This window comes from Cryptomeria japonica, chromosome 3 (assembly GCF_030272615.1).
Source record: "Cryptomeria japonica chromosome 3, Sugi_1.0, whole genome shotgun sequence".
Classification (NCBI taxonomy): Eukaryota; Viridiplantae; Streptophyta; class Pinopsida; order Cupressales; family Cupressaceae; genus Cryptomeria; species Cryptomeria japonica.
In genome coordinates, this window is record NC_081407.1 from 177,180,882 (window position 1) to 177,188,761 (window position 7,880).

Consider the following 7,880-nt stretch of genomic DNA (forward strand, 5'->3'; position numbering starts at 1 on the left):
TGATGTATTGAATCATCTTGGACTTACTTTTTATGTTATTTTCATTACTAAAACTTCTAACTCTTGCCCTTGGCCTTACATATACTCTATTATCCTTATATCATGATGCTCATTGTTAGTTTTGCATTATCATGTCTTTAATGACCTCTGTCCCACATTAATCCCTGTGAATGTCCTCTGTCAAAACACTGTACTCTACCATGATGCATCTCTTACACTCCAACCAAGAATTGCAATTCTCATTCGAACTCTATCATGGTTCTTCTGTATGCAAAAGAACTCTCATGTCTCTTTGATATTACTACTCTCCTATGTTTATGCATACAGCTTGAAGTGGTATATATGACTGTTGTATGAAAGATCACCATGCCTTGTATTTTTTCTATCACTACTAGCACTGTCTTTGTATTGTAGTGACACTATCCTTATACGTTGACCCCATTTAATAACACCTTCATGTTTGTATGCAACAAAGCTTGAAAATCAGTAAATTCTTTTGAAAATCATTTTACATGTATAATCATTCTCTAAGATAATTGCCTTCATAATTGACATAACTATAAATATTGGGATTGGAGCTATCTAAGATACACTTCACACTTCAAAATATTTTCTATCTTAAGTTGGCTAGGCTTAGAGCTGAAATGCTAACCTACACTTATTGGGATGCTCAGGCTAAAAGTTCGATTGCAAAGATAGATATAGGAAAACTAGATGAACTGAGAATTATGCATGATTGCAAAAGGAATTATGTCATTTATGCAAATGGTAAAATCATAATTATATCTTATCTATGTAATTGGCAAGAATGTTTGACTTACCAAATTAGGTGTAGGATAGTAATGATTGTATCCTTAGTTATTTAGTGAAGTAGAATTTGGATATTACCGTGTTCAGATTGAAAAGAGATTGCCCTACACGTTTTCTTTAAAATATGTGAATTGCACATTTTAATGATCTATTTGGATTGCTTGTTGTATGGTTCCCATTTCACAAGTTATATCATGTGGCTATATTAAGTAAACTTTCAATATAAGCACCCTTGCACTTAATTTTGCATGGTGATGTAATTTTCCATCATTTGAATATTTGGGTTGGCTTTTCTTAAGACTTTCTTAAATTTTGGGGCAATAATGTGAGTTTCTAAGCTGGCTATATCAATTGTATTCATCTTGGCACAATAGGGTTGGATATCCATGCCTAGTTATATGAAATTATTATTCAATGAATTATAATTATACGCGCTCTCAGCTGCATTTTATTAACTTAATGATATTGAACATATGTTGTATACTCTTTAGAAAATTTCTGTGCAGCACATCTTTACATACATTTTTACTACACTTTTTGCATCTGATCCTAGTCCTACATTTGTACTAGTGATATTTCAGAATTTGGAGCCATTTATTCTGCTACAATCTACAACTTGAAACTGTATTTTACTTGTCACCATAAGCTAGCAAAGTTGCCAATTATATCTATATTGATAATAGTATTTAAAAAAAAATAATCACTACTATGTTTTACAATATCTTTTATTATAGTCCAACTTCTCTATCATGGCTTATTTGATTAGAAACTAATTACCAAATATAATGGATTTTGCAGGTTTTTGGATGCATAAGTTTTCTCTAGTGGAAATGATCTCAGCCCTAACAACTTCAAAATTTGAAATAGGCATCTCAAAAAAGCCTCATTTTAATAAATCAATATTTTTGCAGTGGAAATGATTTGAGGCTCAATTTCCATGCCCCTTTTGTAATTTTCGTTTCTTTTTGTATTTGGTGAAACAAGAAACTGAAATTGTTATTGAAACCTTTGAATACAAAGACTAAATAATTGGGTTATGCTATGTTGGTCTTTCTGGTATATATTCAAGATTGCTAATTAATGGTCTTTGCAAAATGAATAGGAAAGATAAAGCTTTAAGGTTAGTAGTTGGAATAAGACGTGCTTTTTGTTCTCTAGATATTGTCACATATACCACATTGATTCATATTCTCTTAAGCTAACTACCAAATATAATGCGTTTTAAACGTCTTTGGATGCAGAAACTCAAATAGTTAGAAAGCCTACAGACAAGCTCAGAACAACCAAAAAAGTCTACAAAGAAATTGAATCAGACAAGGCAAACAAAATTAAACAACTCATTAGCACTGTATAGTTTTGTACACAATTAATTGACAGTTAATTGACAAACAATGTTCAACACATATATCAATCAAGAAATATGTCAATATATACACATATTTTCTCCTTTTGCTTTGTATTGCAATGCTTTGTATTATTTTATGGTATCATATGAAAGTTTTAGATTTTTTTGATTCGTGCATGAACAACATTTAAGTGTGGAGAAGTATTTTAAGTGTGAGCAACATTTTAAGTGTGAAGAGAAGTATTTTAAGGGTGAGCAACATTTTAAGTGTAAAGAGAAGAATTTTAAGTGTGAGCAACATTTTAAGTGTGAAGAGAAATATTTTAAGTGTGAGAGAACACCATTTAAGTGTGAGAAGCACTTAAGGTGTGAAAAAGAAAAAGAATCAACACTTCCTTTATGAAGAATCAACTCCCATGCATTGCATCGACCCAATATTTTTTGGGGGGGTTTATTATTAGTGTCTCATATATTTTTAAAACCACGGAAGGAGAGTAGATTTTGGGCATGATAATACTCATAATATCAAATTTATTTTAGACAATAGAACCATTATAGTGTTTTTTTATTGGGCTAGAAGGATAGATTGAGATGTTTACATAAGTATTATGTCTGAAATTTCCAGCACTCTCTAGAGTTTATTTACATTAGATATTTAAGCATTATTGAAGGGTTTTTATTGGGAGTATTAGTTTTCAGCTTTGAGGATTTATTTACTAGTTGTTAGGGTTTTTTTTGGAGGAGCTGAAACATCACTTTAAGGCACTCTTCCAACAAATATCAAATGAGTAAGAAGTTAATTTCTCCCTTGTTTCTTATTATTTTCTTGAATTTATTTCATTTTGGAGTGGAAATATGGTTTGAAATAAGAAAGCTAACATTATGGGTAAATATTCATTAGTTTATATTTTTTTTAAATTTAAGTATATACATTTGTATATACAAGACTATATACAAATGTGTGCATAAAAGTAACTAAGCACCTTTGATGCTTCAAGCATTATGAAGGATAATGAAATACACAAATTCCTTATAAATCTACAATTATATGCGAATGGAAAAATAATCTCATAAACTTTTATTTTTCAGATTTATGTGATTATATTTTATAAACCAAACTTGCTTGGAAAAAAAGATTATTTATTGTAGATAAGAGCATAAAGACATGTGGAATACTTTCTTTTATTTTAGGTGAAATGTATACACATAACCATATATATGCATACGAAAACTTATGTTGTTTGGCACATACTAGTTTTGTTGCTCTATAGTTGAATAACTTTTCAATAGGTATAAAAATTAACATGCATGTATTAATGGATTTGGTAAATTAAGCTATTATTATAAATGATTAAATGCATAAAACCATGTATATTCCTTAGAAGCATGAAAGATAGATAGTTGAGTTTATCCCCTTATGCATGAAAAGAGGTATTCATTTAAAGAAATTGTGCGCATGATTCACAATAGGAAAAATGATGCATGTAGATTTATAATCTCATCAAAAGGATAGATAACTCTCTATCACATGCATGTTTGTTAATTGTATCATTATTGAACAAATAAATTTATGCAAAATACATGTTTGCTTGAGTGTTTCCTATATAAGGAGAGAAGTTTTCTTTTTCTTATTGAGTTATGAGCTTATGCTTTTGGGAATGTGTGCCGCAAATGGAATAACAAAAAAAGCTAGTCCTCTTTTTAGGATCTTGCTCAAAATATTAAAGTACTTTGGCCAAAGTCATGTATTGATTGAAATAGTGTCATGTCCCCTCCTTCATCGTTATATATATATATATATATATATATATATATATATATATATATATATATATATATATATATATATATATATATATATATATATATATATATATATATATATATATATATATATATATATATATATATATATATATATCCTCAATGAGGCAATAATTAATATTATTAATATAATAATTATCAACAAATGATTATTTGAAATTTATTTATTTATTAAATATTATTATTTAGTTAATATTTATTACTAATAATATTCTTGAAATATTCAAATAAAAATAAATTAATATTATATTATAAACATAATCTATACATTATAAATTATAAACATAATTTACATATTCTTAATTGTAAACAAAAATTATATATTTAAAATAATAAATATATAATTTATATATTTATGGAAGACAAAGAATTAGTTTGTAATAACAATATAATATAAATAACAATTCACTAAAGATGGAAGTTATGTGTGGCTATTTTTGGAATGACAAAATGTGATTAATACTAAAGGTGGCAGTGATGATATCCAAAGGTAGCGACTATATCCATGAAAGTAAGGAGCATTCATTATAATTACAAGCAACGATTGACTTTAACAACAAAGATAACAATCAAGCAAATGAACAAAGATTGAAGATTAAACATATATGTATTTATATCTTAATCACACTAATGATTAAATACAACTGTGATGAGTCTATAATAGACATCTTATGAAGTGCGATTTGTTAAAAGAAAAAAAAAGGATGCCATAAAGGTGTGATTAATAAATACTTTTGGGAATAAAAATGCAAACAAAGTATATGTTAATAATGAAGGGGACGTGATTTAGTGCATGGTGACTATTACATAGAGATGTCTCTCATTCAAGAGTTGTGTCTTCTTAAGCATATAAAGGAATTAAATATATTTTTGAGAGGAGGACATAGAAGAGAGATCGAAGAATAAGAGATTATTATCATCTGTAGTTCCATATTCATTGACGAGTAGTAAACATCCTTGTTCTTGGTGATGTACTTAATATGCATGCTTTATATATGAAGCCCGACAATGTTTTAATGCAGAACTTAATAGTAATATTAATATAGACTGCAATATGTATGACAGTCATTCTTAATTTTGTAAAAAGTGGCAGACCAGATCTGACACATTTCAGATTTGTCTGCTCTTATAGCCACTAAATATAGTTAGTGCTTTTAAGCAGTAGTAGAATTAATAATTTATATAATAGGTTATTAGCTGACACAAAAATTATTGGTAATATTGTTTAATTCATTGGCATATATATATATATATATATATATATATATATATATATACTCAAATCAGAATAAGGAATAATATAAGGGTTATAAATATAAATATTAATATAATATCTCTTAGAAACTGCCCTGCAGTAATACATAATAATTCATGTATCTAGTATTTAATAAATATGCAAATGATATATAAATGAATCAGAATAAGATTAATTATCTAGTATAGTAAATTAGCAAGTACTTGATAGACTAAAGAAAGATAGAATAGACTTGGCTCTTAATCAAGTTGTTTAAGTCATAAGTACGTTGAAATAGATTAATTATTGGTTAAATAGACCAAACCCTAGTAGGGGACATTACAAGTGGTATCAGAGCATAATCCTGCCATCTTGTGGGACAAAACTACAACATTGCTCTTTAATATGTGTGTACTTTCCAGATGAGTATTTCATTCCTTACAAGTATATACTTCCTACCTTGCGAATATTTGTGAATACTAAATTCATTGTTCATGTATGTTCCTTACCTAGCTCATGCCATGCGTATATTCATACAGGTTTCATATGCTTCATATTCTATGTACTTATGTACATGCTTCCTGCTTTAAAGGTTAGTGGTGTGAATGCTTATGAATGTGCTTACTGCCTTGCCCTTATTTATGTACTTTGCATGTGTACTTCATACTACATGTGTATTCATTTGAAAGTTGCTTGCCCTAAGTAAACAATTGACAATGTAATTCGAATAATATTATAGTGATGGGATTCTTCGCCTTTCTCTAATACTTGCAAAGATAGGGAGTGTGTGGGGGAAAGGAAGAGTAAATCAGTCACATGGCGAAAATTTCCCAAGACGGGTAGCAAACCTTGAGGGAGTCGCATGTAGATTGATTCATGCGCCCTTGGCACAATAAATCCTCCATCTTGTAAAGTTTAGCAGAATAGGGAAGACGGGTCTCATGTATCTATGGGAAGTAAATCATTGTGGTTCTACTTTTGGTTGATCTAGAATAGTTCCAAAGATATAAATTGATTGGTAAATGTGGATCAATCCAATGTGCTTTAGACTACATGCTTACTCCATGTATACCCTTCATATGTGTTCTTGTGTTTGCCTCACGCTTGTTTACTTCATGAGGATATTTCACATGTATGTTTAATGTCTGCTTGGTGCAATAGAGTGTACTATTTCATGCTTTACGTGCTTGATATATTAATTTCCTTATGCTTGACACATGTACTTCGTGCCTTACGTGCATCCATGATTCATGACTTGCAACTATCCAATGAGCGTTTGTTTCATATGCTTTAAAAACATTTGTATGCCTTGAATGGATGCTCATATATTTGTATGTATGCTTCATGTCCTATGTGATTTATGTGTATTCATATTAGTGTTTCATACCTTATGTGTATTCATATGTATGATTATAACATAAGTATTTTCATGTGTATGACTCAGACCATGTGTATATTCATGCCTTGCAATGTATATGCCTAATGTCTTGCTCATATCTATGTGTCGTACATGTATAACGTATACTTCATGTGTTTTCATGTGAATGCCACTTGCCTTGAGTATATTCATGTGTATTCTCTATGCCCTATGTGATACTTTATGTTTTATGTGTGTACTTATTGCCTTAAGTGTATACTATGAGCTTTAAGGTTATTCATGTGCATTATACATGTTTCTCTTAGATATATGTTTCATGTATATTTGCAGATAAGTATGTGTTTTCTATATTTATTCCATTGATGGTAGGGATTCAATTCTTCTTCTTTCTCTAATACTTACAGAGATAGGGAGTGTGTGGAGGGGAGAGGTAGAGTAAACCGATCACATGACGATAATGCCCTAGATGGGTAGAAAATCTTGCGGGAGCCGTATGTAGATTGTGTCATGTGCCCTTGGCACAATAAATCTACCATCTTGTAAGATAGAGGAGAATGAGGAAGAGAACACTCGTGTAATACAACAAGATTAACAACTATTCACCATATTTGATAATATTTTAACATTTCATTATGGGTGTTCTATATGGATGTTTACGAGAATGCTCAATGTTGTCATGTTTTTCAGTATGTATGCTTCAAGTACTCTATGCTTATATATTATGTATATTCATGTGATTGATTCACGTCTGATATGCTTTCGACATGTATGCTTTGTATCTTTATGTGTGCCTTGATTGATGTGTCTTTAGCGTGTTCACTCCATGAGTGCCTTCTTATACATACTTTGTACCTTATGTGTATCTGTATTGCTTCAAGCCTTACTTGTCTTATGTACATACTTCATGCCTCAATGTATTTGCATATTACTTTGTGCATACGTGAATGCTCCATGCCTTACATCTATGTTCCATGCCTTATGTATACTACTTCATGTTACATGTCTGATATGTATTTAAGTGTGTTGCTTCATGCTTACTTGTCTTCCATGTATTTATTGCTTCATAGCCGACATGTACACTTCATGCCTTGCGTGCATTTATATGTCAGCATGCCTCATGAATGATTCATGTCGTTAAGTGTATTCTTGTGGATGATTCACATAAATTTCTCATATATGATTGGTTCATGTTACATAACCGAATTCAAGTGTATACTCCATACTTTATGTGTTGCATGTGTTTCACATGTATGTTGCATGCCTTAATTACATTCACTTATATTACACAT

At 30.0% G+C, this 7,880-nt stretch overlaps 1 long non-coding RNA gene across 1 annotated transcript; it reads left to right on the forward strand.

The window, feature by feature from the left end:
• The first annotated feature begins 2,539 nt into the window (after positions 1-2,539).
• LOC131048561 (uncharacterized) lies at positions 2,540-7,221 on the forward strand. The gene is made up of 2 exons (XR_009106462.2): positions 2,540-2,943; positions 5,753-7,221. It is a non-coding gene; the product is annotated as an uncharacterized LOC131048561 (long non-coding RNA).
• The last annotated feature ends 659 nt before the right edge of the window (positions 7,222-7,880 follow it).